Here is a 14,472-nt window from a genome sequence, read left to right as displayed (position 1 = left end):
GAAGGTATTATGCTATATTAAGTAAATGACACTGCAAGTAACTCTGTAGGCTTGTCTTACTGCAGTGCAAAATAGGGGTATCTGATGACCTTCTAAAGTCTTATTTTGATGTTAGGCTTTTATGGAAAAAATATGATGATAAATATTAGCTAATAGTTTGGGAAGGAAGAAGAACCCAGGGTAATTTATGCTTCAAGCTTCTGCTTTCTTATCTCTGCCCTGGCCCTTACATCTTCTAATGATCAATCAAGTCTTTGTTTTCGTCTAGTTATCAGAGAGGGGCTGATAACCTGTGGGACTGAGAACTGGCTAGTCCTTAATTTCACTGTACAAGACTGCTCTCAGGGCAGGAAGAGTGAGCATGGAGATGATCTGTATCTCAGCCCTACGAGGAGAGGCTGAGGGAGCTGGGGTTGCTTAACCTGGAGAAGAGGAGACTCAGGGGTGACCTTATTACTCTCTACAACTACCTGAAGGGAGGTTGTAGACAGATGGATGTTGGTCTCTTCTCCCAGGCAGCCAGTACCAGAACAAGAGGACACAGTCTCAGGCTGCGCCAGGGGAGGTTCAGGCTGGATGTTAGGAAAAAGTTCTATACAGAAAGAGTGATTGCACATTGGAATGGGCTGCCTGGGGAGGTGGTGGAGTCGCCATCACTGGAGGTTTTCAGGAGGAGACTTGATGGGGTGCTTGGTGCCATGGGTTAGATGTTTGGGTGGTGTTGGATTGGTTGATGGGTTGGACACGATGATCTTGAAGGTCTCTTCCGACCTGGTTTATTCTATGTATTCTATGTATTCTATGTATTCAGATGAGAAGGGCTGAGATAGATATGGGCAGGAAAAGGGCTTTAGCCATCTTCCCACACAATGTGCCTATCCTATGTGATTCCAGCTGCTGTTCCAGCAGATGTGTGTGCAGCATCACATCTGCTAGCCTTGGGTACATTTGGACTTTACAAATGATATTAAATGGCTTTAGCAGGGATGTTTGACTAGATATCTTTAGAAAGTCTCTTCCAAACTCTACCATTATGCGATTTTGCCTTTTGCTTAGGCGACTGAGTGGAGCACAGTTGCTTGATTCAGTGACGCCTAAAAAGGTGCCACAAAAGATATGTCCAAAGGAACATGGCCTGTGGACTAGCCAGGAGAATCCCCAAATCTCAGATAAAACTGTCCCCCCATGGCCATCCATTCTTGTGGCTGTTACTTCATCTCATTTACACATGCAAAAATCCATGGATTGCCCCTGTGCTTTAAAATGTGAAATGATAACAGAAAAGTTGATCATTAAAAGAAAAATTGTTTCATGAATGCATCATAAAATCCTGGCATTCAGGATCTGGTCTGTGTTAGGTGTCTGCACTTCGTCTGTATCTCTTAGTTTTCATTTTAATTATTTATTTATTTTTGAGACATAAGACTTATTTGAGGTTTGTTTGTGAAGTCTGTGCCACTTTCATTACAGCAGTAAAAGGTGACTGTGGTTTGGCATGTTTGGTGGATGTATTCATTATTTCTAGCCTCATAGTTCTTCCTTAATTGCACAAACTCAAAAGGCCATATTTCAAAGTATGAAATCACTCTGTTGCTAGTTCTACATCATACTCATAGGCCATATTCTGCTGAGGTCATTGAAGTTTTTGAGCTCTCTTCATATTATTCCAAAGGACAATGAAACTTTGTGGTGGTGATGGTGAGAAAGTGCTGTAGTCAATTCTCTGGATTTATATCTAAAGGAGGCCACCTGTGCAAATGGGAAAAGCCAGACTGTGGTCAAAATTTGATCCATAGAATCATCCAAATGCCTTCTAACCTGAATGATATAACAGTGATACCCACTATGTAGGAGCAAACCCAGCAAATCTGGGAGAGTCTTGGCTGGCATCTGCTTTTCTACAGCAATAGCAGTAATGGTTAACTAGAGGGTGCCTTAGGTCTCACTCCTCTCACCGGAGGTTCTCATGAACCTTTGCTTTTAATGGCTACTCGCTTCAGTGATCTGCAGTATTGCCAAGGTCAAGCCTCCTGAATGTAAATATATCATAGCGCTTGATTCAAGCAAGTTAGCATAAATAAGTAGTTTTTAACAGAGTCCTCTTTCTTTCCTTCTGGTTTCAGATGTGGCAATCATGTTTTCAAGTTTTTCCACAGAGTGATGACATTTTGCAAATATTATTAAAAAAAAAAAAAAAAGATTCTGTTATGATGTCCAGATTCCAGTAGCTAGAGTTTTAACATCATCTACATTCTTGATAGAAACACTAGAATTTCTAACTAGGAAGTTTTGGCATGCAAGGTATAGGCTGGTGCTGGCCTTGAAATGTGTGAAAGCAGAATGGTGAAATTTGCCTACTTTTTGAAAAAGTTCTTGTCAGGGAGACAATTTGCTTCATACCAATCTACAGAAATGCAATAGCTTTTTGGTGAAGGAGAGAAGAAAGGGAAAATATAGTGTAGGGATAAATAATGGAATAATTAGAATTTACAGAGTTGACTGAAGAGAATCAACCCAAACTTCTGCAATTAGATTTCCATTGGTGTTCACGGTGTTTTGGCAGCAAAAGCAGAATTTTGAAAGAGATCTTAACAGTAAGCAGGTAGCAAGGGAGATTTGAGGAACAGCTTGAAAATCTGAGAATACATTAATTTAAAACAATGTTCACTACTCCAGACATAGCTACAAAGAATTCATATAATAAGAGAGACCTCTTGAGGTCTAAGGATGAATTCCATTAGCTCCATTCCTCTTAGATGTCTTTGATGTATGTGTAACTTGTGCACCTATGGATAAAACAAAGGAAAACAGAGTAAAGGAAAACATTCCTGAGAAGACTTAAGTCTAAATATGATTTCTCATTTATTAGGTGGGAAGAAAGTATGTCCAGAACCAAGTGAATGTTTCAGCCCCGAAATTTTTAAGCATGCTTTAGTAACCTCCTGCTAGTAAAAGGCAAATCCTTAGAAGAATTAATTCTGAAGTATCTGAAAAATGAAGAGGTAACAAATACAGACAGTGAAAGAGTAGTTTAGACATCAGACTGCACGTACTGTTTGGCTTAAAACACAATATCCCCAAATTCAATACTGCAGGTGAACTGTCTGGCTTTTGAGGACCCCAGTGCAACTTGGAATGTCTGGAACTATTTACAAATGAAATAAAAGTACTGACTTTACTGTCCTCTTTAAAGGTGCACATAATTTTTAAGACCCTCTTTAGGCCTTCTAAAACCTCTGTCAGCATATGCTCATTGTTTTTATGCTGCAGCAGGACAGTTACTGGTAATTTTTTTTTCCTAGGATATTCTAATAGGAAGGCAATGTGGGACTGTTGATTGTACTAATATTATTTAAAAAACCCAAAAACCAACACACAACAAAAAAAAACCACCAACAAGCAAAAGCAAAAATCTGAAACTCCTAAATGTCTAAAGGTACTTGGAGCTCCTAAGCAATAAAAGCATATTCTTTTTGTGAAAATCCTGGGCAGGTTCCAAACACAAGTTAAAGAAAGCAACAAGCTGACACAAAGATGAATGGCTACAGATAAAAGTATGTCTGGGTGTTGGAAGAGAAGGTAGGTAGTAGGGTTTTATTTTTAATTAATTTGGTTTGGTGTTTTTTGTTTGTTTGTTGTTCCCCCCTCAATATTTTAGTACTTCATTTAAAGTGATAGGATGCTTGTGATTCAATTACAGCAATGTCCTTTTAGATGCAGACGCAATAATATCTTCAGATATGATTTATGTTTTTTTGAGCATTCCTGTTCAGACAAGACATACATGTAGAGATGATGCCTGTTATCAGACCAGGACCCAGCACTTTCTCAGTTATGTGATTTTTCTGCATGGCAAGTCACTTCAGTGAAATTCTTCGGCAAGAATTTATTTATTTATTTATTTTAAGCTGTAAACACTGTTTTTTAAAAAAAGATAGTTATTTTATGTATCAGAGGAGAAGAGGAGTCATGTAGTACCTTCTCTTGTTTTAATGTCTTGCAATCAGACACACTTTCTACAGGTAACAGATTGAGGCTGAGAAATCTTTGAAGGCTCAGAAGTGTAGGCAGTGGGAAAGAGCAGCATTCAGGTTTTTAACACTTCATAAATTGCTCCTGCAAGAAAAACTAATGGTCTAAAGTAGAACCTGTACCCCTGTATTTGGACAACGAAATTTAGCACTAAACTGAAGCAGAACACACTGTCCTGTGTGTTACTGTCTCTGCTTAGGCTTGTACTTTAGACATAACCCTCTAGTGGAACTGGATGGGATTTCAACCGCATGTAGGAAATGTCTCCAGTGCTCTTCAGCGTGCCATGAGGGATGCTCCACCTGAGACTGCTTTGATGACCTGAAAGGCCATGCAGAAAGACAGATGTTTAACATGCAGCTGTCCAGTATGGCATTTCTACTGTCTTCCTTGATGTGTTTCCCCCAAATCCAATAGGACCCCATGGTCTGAGGTCTAGAAGGTACGCTGCCCTCTTGGATGTCCTGCCTCTGCCCAGTCAACTCATATCACATTAAGAATTACACATAACTTATCTGCATTCCTTCATGAAACCTCACCTGCTTTGTTGTGGTTTTCTGAGCTTTGGAAGCCATTCTCCTTTTGTAGAGAAAACAGAAAATAGTAAACTCTTACTAATTTGAATTCTTTGTAAGGTGAGTAAGTAAGAAACAGCTTCAGAGATCCCAAGATGAAAGAAAATAGAAACTCTAGAGGTTGGGTATTTTTTAGGGACACAGAAGGACATCTTCAGGATCATAAAACTCATTCCTTCTAAATTCACGTTGTCAGTTGCTATTTCAGTTGCTGGACTTGATGATCTCAGAGTTCCTTTCTGGCCTGGATGATTTTATGATTCTTTTTACTCCCTTCTCAACCAATTGAGTCACCAAGTGACTTTTTCACACTACTATGATATCTTGGTTTGTTCCCAGAGTGGTTTCCTCTCCCTAGTTCTAAGGAAAGGCTGAATTTGATGTACACAGATCAGTTGCTTTCAGGAAATAATTTTTAGCACTCAGCAGGTATTAAATGCTGCCAGATTTAAAGGGATTATTTATCCCACTAGAAATAGTTTGGAACCAAAGAAGCAGATTCAATTTCTCCTAGGCCTTATGCAGTTTAGCATTTTGCAAGAATACCTTCAGGAATCCACTGCAAAGCAACAAGGTATAGGATATATAAAAGGACTGACACTGTACATATAAGGTTAATTTGCAAAGGAGAAGAATGGATTTGGGGTTAAAATAGAATACAGCATTTTGAAACCCCCTGTTGTTCCGTGTTTTGATATTCCGAGAAACTGAATTAGTTTTTTCCTAGATCACTATAAATTTATGGCAATGGTAATACACATGCATGTTGTAATCTGAGTGCACTTATGAATTAAGTATTTGATCCCAGACTATTTTAGAGTTCTGTTATCAATTACAGAATGGATACTAGGTAGTTGCAGGGAAAATGCAGTTCACTGGTGCTGCAACTACCTCTCTGTTAAATCAAATGAGGGAGGATCCATCTGTGTGCTATTCTGCATGTGGAGAGGGAGCCTGTCACTAGGGAAGGAAAGAACATGCAGGTCCTCAAGACGATACCATTTCTTCTGTCACATCCCAGCAGTTTTGGTGACGCATGCAGAAAGAGAGCACAAACAACTTCTGCCTTGTAACTGTTTCCCTCTAGTACTTGCCAAATATGGGGCAGTAGTTAAAAGGAGAAGGACAGGCACCTGTGCAGCTGAGGGTACAAACCAAGTAAGTTGAGGCATGGAGTAACTTCCCTTGCTGGCCCTGAAGTGAGGATAGACTGTGGCCTTGTACTCAGCTGCATGTCTGCTATTGGCACTTTTACTCCAGAACAGACCCATGTTAGCATCAGTTTCACCTGGTGCCCACAGCTCTGTTTCCTCTTCTGGTGGGACGCTTGTTCCAAGGTTGTGCAGGACTTAGCTTTTCAGTCTAACTTCAATCGCTACTTTAGGATTTCAAGAAAACCTTTTAAAGTAGCTATGCAATTTGTTTATATCATTCAGAGGATGTTCAATGACACTCTGAAATGCTGCCATCTCTAGAGGCATTATAGTGAAGCACCTGATGTGCCACTTATTTTACAGGTAGGACAGCAATTAAAAAGGAAAGAAACTTGGTTAATGAGACTTTGCAGATGCAATGCACAGTTAAAATTAACCTTTTAGCATGACCCAGCCATCTCTCTATATGTGATTAAATAGAACTTGTAAAGGGCCTTGTGGAAACACCATCTGATGATTTTCAATAAGCCTACAAATACTGTAGAAAATTTCTGCTGTATGTTCTGTGTTGAAATGGGCTGAGTGCTAAACACTAAACCCAAGGAGCTTCCATCTTGGATCCAGATTTGAATTGAAATGGGTTGTTCATGTTGTTCTGTAGTTTATGAAGTGCTATTCTTTCTTATTCAAGTTAGTGGAGAAAAACTACTACAACCTGAACTTCTCCTCTGTGCTTTCTAGACCATGTCACATATCATCTACAGGATTGCTCCTGGTACTTTTAATAATGACTCTTTGTGATATTTATAAACATACTAGGAGATTTCACTTCCTGATTACTTACATGATAATTATACAAAGCCAAACCACCTAGGTCTACCGCGCCAAGATACAGTATGCCAGCTGAATACACTAGAGTAAAAAAGCAATGACTCATTTACAGACCTGTTTCCCATAGTCATTTATAAACAAAAGGGAAAAAAAAAATGTTGTCAAGGAAATAGTGGTTGAATGGATTTTCATAATCCTTCCTAGGTAGAATGACATGGAATACCTTAAACCCAGAATCATGAAAGGAATGTGATATTTTGCTATGCTGAATCATGTATGAGAAGAACCAGAGCATCCTATTGCATTACCACACTAATTTATATGTGTGGACAACTCTCCTTCATCTTAGAGGATTTAGTATGAAGAGCTCATGAGTGGAACATGCATTATACTTCAGAGTTAATGAGAATATTGCAAGTAAAGGTGAGAGCTGTCTTATAACTGCAGAATAATTTTACAGAGAGGTAAAGCGTGGCTGTCTTCCTCGCACTAGTTGTATAAATAAAGTTTGTAGGACTACTCACATGAGTAGAGTGAGAAATATTTGACCCATGATCTTACATATCAAATATCTGTACATATTAGTCACAATCTATAAAATTGGACATAAAAACGTGAGTTGTTAATGCCAAACTTATGTCATGTGGGACAGGAAGAGAAAGAACAGAGTTTTTCCTATATGATTTGTCAAGACCTTTTTCAATAAACTTGTATGTGGCCCATGGCCATAGGTGCAGATTATAAATTAGCTTGGAGGCAGGTGTTTCCGTGGCTGCAGGAAAACTAGTGCCAACATGTATTCACAGACTGTATCCACAATATCCACGCTAAAAATATGTGCCAGTGCTTGCTGTAGACAAAGAAAAAAAAAGGAGTAAACTTATGATGCTGGAACAAATTTCCTATTTACTGAAACTAAAACTGGAACCAAAAATAATACGCCTGGAAGAATATTTTTGATCTCTGCCACCATTAAGGCTCCCATCTCAGATGTTCTACTTATAATAGTTCTGTTTCAATATGTAAAAACATGAAAGGCAGCGATTTCCCCCTCTCTTTGTTCCTTTCTCCATCTTTCACACATACATAGATAAAGAGAAGAAAAAGTTTCTGTTCTTTATCTGGGACACCGAAATGATGATGCTGAGTGGGCTAGTGCCTGAAGGCAGTAGACTATCTGTGACAGAGATAACTGCAGCCAGAAGCCCCTGAAAAGGATCAAGAAAACTCCAGGGCAAATACAAAATAATGTGACCACAGGCAAGATTCATCATTGTGGCAGTCAGTTAGTGGTCAGCTCTGTCTCTGAAATGTGCATCAATGTTCTCAGTCTTACAGAGAGGGGGTCTGTCCGCTGTGTGCGACTGCTTTGGTTTTGACCTTTCACAGGCCTGAAGCCTTTCAAAGCCCTCTAAATTCTTTGCCTGGGTTTTTATGTTTTAGCAATGACTTTAACACTTAAATAGGCAGGTCTTTCCATCACGCCTAAAAATAACTGCTATTTTGATGGAAATGTGAATTAGAAACACGTAATTCAAGGCCAGGACAATTTAGATTCTTATCTCTGATCATTTGCAACATTGAATTTTCCAGAAAGGAGCATGGAGAAAGAGATGATGTACAGTCAAAATGTTTGGAAACATCTGCAGCTCTGTGCTATGGTGCTGCTTTTTTGTCACCATGAACTGGCTGGGGAGCTGTGTGCCAAAGAAGGTGGCAGCAATGAAGGGAAATTCAGCCCAGTGTCCCATGTGCTCTAGAGGAAAGATCCTTTCCATAGACAAGTGTGCTCTCCTCCTTGCCAGTCTGTCTGTGTGTCAGGATGGTGTCTGAAGGTGCCAGGAGGCTGGACTGCAGTAGGTTGCATGTGGGACAGAAGCTTACTCCTAAATCTGTTGCCCTCCTGGGTGAACAGAGGATGCTTCCTGGGGGCGCTTGAGCCACTGAAATGCCACATTTGAGGCTCTGTTCTAGAAGTGTCTTCTTTTTATTTAATAAGTGTCTCCTTTAAATTTAATAGCCTCCTTGTTATTTTATGAAGACAAAGGATAAATAAAATTGTTTTTGTTTGTTATGGAATTGCCTAGTGACCATCTGTGGGCTTCATTGTGATAGGCATGATTCAAATTTAGAGTAACAGACAGTTCCTAATTCTCATATCTCATCATCTAAGTAGACTAGACATATGAAGGGTAAGAAAAGTGGCAGAAAACGCAAGCAAAATAGAAGTATTGAACTTAAATTCTTCATACCATTTTATTTTATGGCATATGTTTGCACTGTGGCTGCTGATTTTATCTATTTCCAAGCTAAATAGTTCAAGTTTTTAAGCCTACAGAATCATTCTTATGTCTGTAACATGCTTATCAGCAGTCTCCAGTCACTTTCTATTTCTGTTAAATCCATGCTTAGGTGGAGTAATAAGAACAGAATATAATATTCAATATGAGAGCATACCACCAATTTGCGTAACAGAATTCAGATCTTTACAGTATTATTCCTTATTACTTGCTGACCAAAGCAGTTGGAACAGATGTTTCCCCTGAGCCATACACAATGACATCTAGCTGTTTTTCTTGAGTGTGTAAGCAATGCAGCAGTGGTTCAAATTATGCTTGCCATTGTACATTGCTTCCTGAATTAGTGTAGTAATATTATTTATTATCTGCTTATGCCCTGCCAAAAAAAAAAAATAAAAAAAGCAAAAAAAAAAAAAAAAGCTTTTCACAATGGGCCATGTAAACAGGGATGGTGGAAGGCTTTCCCTCTGTAAGACAGAATAAAAGTGAACCTTTTTAATGAATATATTACTAAAAACTTGTCTTTGCTGAATTTTTGGACATGGAGCAGTTTCCAATAGCTAGGAGTAGCTGTAGAGAGCCAAGATTTGGGAGGTTGTGTAACTGCTTGTGGTGGGTTGAAATTACCCCCCAAAATAAAATTGCCAGACCAGCTCAGATGGAAGCAAATGAAGCTATATTTGCAAGCAACACTACAATACAGAAATATGAAATGCAACAAATATGCACAAAATATACAATATTTACAAATATACTACCTGAAGGGAGGTTGTAGACAGACGGATGTTGGTCTCGTCTCCCAGGCGGCCAGTACCAGAGCAAGAGGACACAGTCTCAGGCTGCACCAGGGGAGGTTCAGGCTGGAGGTTAGGAAAAAGTTCTATACAGAGAGAGTGATTGCCCATTGGAATGGGCTGCCTGGGGAGGTGGTGGAGTCGCCATCACTGGAGGTTTTCAGGAGGAGACTTGATGGGGTGCTTGGTGCCGTGGGTTAGATGTTTGGGTGGTGTTGGATTGGTTGATGGGTTGGACACGATGATCTTGAAGGTCTCTTCCGACCTGGTTTATTCTATGTATTCTATGTATTCTATGCACAATTTATGAACAACACAAGATCCCACTGGACAAAACCAGGGGTATAACAGCAGCTTCCCCCCTCCCTACTCCCTTCTCCCCTGTACAAGGTAAAAGAGAGAGAAGAGCAGAGAGTTGCTGTTAGTACTTAACCGCACCAAAGAAATGCAGCCAAGGTCAGCAAGCTAGCAAAAGTACCAGCTAGTATATGCCAGAGAGCAAGAAGTGAAAAGAGTTTACACAACTAACCTTATGCTAGTAATCAGACCAATGGAATCGTTTAGACCTTATAATTATTTTTCCCTTTTACATCCAATGCTAATTTATGTGCATCCTACCACTTTTACTCAGGATGTGTGGAAAATTTTCCTAGGCACAGCCTAAAACTATCACACTACTATGTATTCTTCACCTTTCATAAGATGGGCTTGTCTACAGGCTGCATGAACAGAACTCTTAGGCTAGGTAGCTGAATTCTGGCACTTCCCTTTCCCATTTCTGGAGTTCCACTGGAAGGATAGCAGCCACACATTTCTCTGGTAATTGCTAAGGGTGACTTTCTTCTGACCCTTTTTAAACATACACTTTGGGCAGCTTTAAATGTAAATAATTTAATAGACTTTATCCAGCAGTGCTTAAAGCTAAAACAACCATAACATCTTGTTTGTAAAAGAGCAACCAAGCCAAATGTATTCAGTCCTGAGGCTTTTGTTATGATGTACACATATGATGCACATCTTCCCCCTCCCTTCCCCCTACCCTCAAAATGGTACATAACAAATCAAGAGCTAACATGTATTTATGGTACAATTGTACCCACAGAAATCTAGAATAGAGCTTCCCAAGCAGAGTGGCACAGATGACATATGTTGTCACAGTATTTGTAGAACTTTCTTTTTTTTTCTTCTGGAGAGGAATTTTCTGTGTGAAAAGGATTTATGAAGAAAGTAAATGTTGTTGTGTTGTGTCTTATGCCTTACTGTCAAGTAACTGAATCACATATTGACTCCTGCACCTGCACATACCATTTATTTTATGTTTCGAGGCATGAAAAGGAAAAATTCTGCACTACCCCATACTGAGATGTACAGAGCTGGCTTCAAGGCAGTGCAGACCTGTATGAAATGAGAAAGTTTGAGGGCTTTGTGAACTTTTATAGAGGATCAGAAGAAAGCTGTTTGGCACAGGTGTTTCTGTAATTGTGATACACTGGAAAAAATTCAGTGTGTTCAAGGGCACTTATACTGTGACTACAGCTGTTCTAACTCATACTTCTGCATGGATGATATGGTGTTTTAGTGTTTGCACACTTGGTTCTGTAATATAAAACAAGTAGGAAAGGGAATATTACTTAGACCAAGGTGGTTCTCTCTCTCTTTTTTTTTTTTTTGGTGAGGAGAGGTTTATCCCTTCTCATGGAAGTGCCACTGGCAAAAACTGTATTATGAAAAAATGACTAGGATGAAGAATGCCCAGATATGTTCCAACATCTCTGCTTCTACACGCTGTTTATCTTCTTGTACTAATTGGTTTCCCTGAGCTACGAAGCATAAAGCACAAATGCAGAGGACAAGGCCAAGGTGGAAGTGTTTTGAATCTCTCCCACAGCACTGAAATATGGCAACACAAGTTATTCCTTCACTCCCTGGCTTGCAGTTTGTACCTGTGCATTTAAAAGAAAAAGGGTCATGAACTACAAGGTGATTGGGTTGCATACAAGTAGTTTCAAATCAATCAAGGTTGTACTATGTGTGTCTCGTGATCAGATTTAATTTCAAAACAGGCACTGACATTATCATTGCTGCTATTATCTAATCGCTCTATATAAGGAAATAGGTTTATTTCACACAGTGAATAAGATATGATCCTTACCTACAGCAGAGTGCAGTTTATGCTGAAAAAGGCATTTCGCAGTCTGAGTTTGCAGTCAGCTGCTGCTGGGATGGGTGCTGGCTTGTAATGGTTTAGTGCAAGGGCTAAACCTGCCTGCTCCCCCAACACAAAAGTGAGAGGAAGGAGTAACTCACACAACTCAGGGCTGAGATAAAGAGATAAGAGTTTAATATAACATAAGATATCATAAGCACAATGTATAATTACCTTAGTTAATAATCTAATTAATATGATAATACAATGCAAGATTATTTTATTTTAGCCTATTTGCAGAAGAAGCACAGGGAGAAAAAAAAAAAAAGGCATAAACCAGAAAACCAAGACCAGCAGCTACCTGGCTCCTACCCATTCAGCCACCATGCCTGCAGAAAAGAGCCAATACCCAAGAGCCCAGAACCCAGAAGCAGCAACATGAAGCCTCCCACAATGCAAACTGAACTTCAAGCCCCATAATACTTTGCTCCAGTTAGCACCTACACTTTTTGAAGCTGGCACGCCTGCAGCATGGTCTGAATAACAATAGCAGATTCAACTCAATCCATGACATGGCTCAATAAAACCTGTCTGAGTGGCCAGTCTGATCTTCTAGCCAGCTAGATTCTTTGGATGGTAGTGATGCTGTTCTGTAGTGTATTAATTCTAAAATGAGATTGTGCATCTGCAGCTACTTAAGCATTTCCACCACAGTTTGAGAGAAATTTAACAGCGGGTGGCAGACTTCATTCCTTGTAGGTCTACTAACAGTGAAGCTACTGAAATATGGCTTTCTTACAGAGCAGTACTTTGTGGTTGGATTCCCTGGTGTCTAATAAGTTACAGACTCACATCACAACTTTTCCAGGGACACCAATGAGCTGTTTTCTCATTCTGGCTATCTTTTCATGAGGCTCACAGAAACTTAGCATCTTTGAGAGCAACTCCCCTCTGCCATGTTGGTTAATTAAAGTGGGTAATAGCTTCAAAAGCTTTGAAAGATATCCAGAGTAGGTGAGGGAGAAATACACAATGCAAAAGTGTTTGCACAGACACATGCATAGACAGAATGCTCACCATAACTGGGCCAGTAAGAAGCTCAAAACCAGGCTCAGAATATAAAAGGAGAATGAGAAATAAAATCAGTGGAACCAACAGTGGAAATTCTGTAACATAAGAACATTGTTTTGAGTTACATCTGATTTTCACAGAATCACAGAATCACCAAGGTTGGAAGAGACCTGAGGGATCATCAAGTCTGACCTGTCACCACAGACCTCATGACTAAACCATGGCACCAAGTGCCACGTCCAATCCTCTCTTGAACACTTCCAGGGATGCTGCTGATGTTTCTGTGTTTGGGGTTTTTTTTGTTGTTGTTGTTGTCATTGTGGTTTTTTTGTTTGTTTGTTTGTTTTTCATTAATATTTATGTGTCTATAACAATTTCAGTGTCATTTTTTTGTTTTATTCACAGCAGTGTAAATGAACAGGGAATCAGACCTGGTGGGATGACAGAATGTCTCTTGGTGAGGGATTGTGTTTTAACCAACAGCAGTGAGACATACAGAAAGGGTACATTTTTTAACAGTCTTATAAAATCCACCATAATTTTGGAGGCCAAGCCTTTTGCAGGAGCTTCAGTGGAATGATGCCAATTTATGCCAGATACCAAGCAAAAGAAGAGCTTTGGCTTACCATTTTTGACATTCACTCTACTAGTTCATAGTTTTCATTATGCCTAGAGTGACACTTGACAATCTTCATGCGATGGTTGGTATCAGTATCACCTTTTATTTTTAGAAATTGGGTGTTTAGTAGGCATTAGTTAGCTAGTCTCTTGAAGCAGAAGAAGAGCAAGAGAGCGGTCATTTTAGAGGCAGCCTAGAATAGGAACACAACCAGATACACTGCTTTCAAATTGTCAACATGAGGTGAGTATCATTTAGAGCCTCTGCCCCCGCACATGGACTATATTGAAAAGGCCTTACACAGAGATTACCATGCTTAACATGGCTTGAAACATCTTAGTTATATGAGGTATCTATCTATCATGTGCTTGCAGATTTTATTTCTTTTCAAAGCAAACTGTTGATATTAGAGGAATTCCTGTTTCTTGTGTTGGCTTCACCGCACTAAAATGCTCTGCTTCTTTTGCCTCTATATGGCGAATTGAGTGAACACCCTTTATGGTACCCATATATTTCTAGAGTTCTATCACATGTTATGGGCACAAATGGCCGTGCATTAATTTTCCCACATAACAGTCCTGAAGTGGGGAAACTTCGAGAAACTGGTTTGTTTTTTTTTTGTCACAGTATTGTCTCTCTTTTAAAAAATGTTTCTCATTAGATAGCTCTATCAATCTTATAGAAAGGTGCTACTGTCTTATCAGAGCACACAGAAGATAACATCCATCTTCTGTCTCATGATTCATACCATTTATAATTGCAGATTCAGTGTGGTTAGAAGTTGACAGAAATACAATAGGACTTTTTCTCAAAAGGTAGCAAGTTTTATTATTTATCTAACTAGGACAGAATTATACTGTGTTTATTTAATGGGCATTTATTTTATCAGTTCTGTATTTTCTCTTACAAGATTGTACAGATAATCAGGAAAAATTGTAAGACTGCTTACA

This window comes from Dryobates pubescens, chromosome Z (assembly GCF_014839835.1).
Source record: "Dryobates pubescens isolate bDryPub1 chromosome Z, bDryPub1.pri, whole genome shotgun sequence".
In the NCBI taxonomy this organism is placed as follows: Eukaryota; Metazoa; Chordata; class Aves; order Piciformes; family Picidae; genus Dryobates; species Dryobates pubescens.
This window is presented reverse-complemented; position numbering follows the sequence as displayed.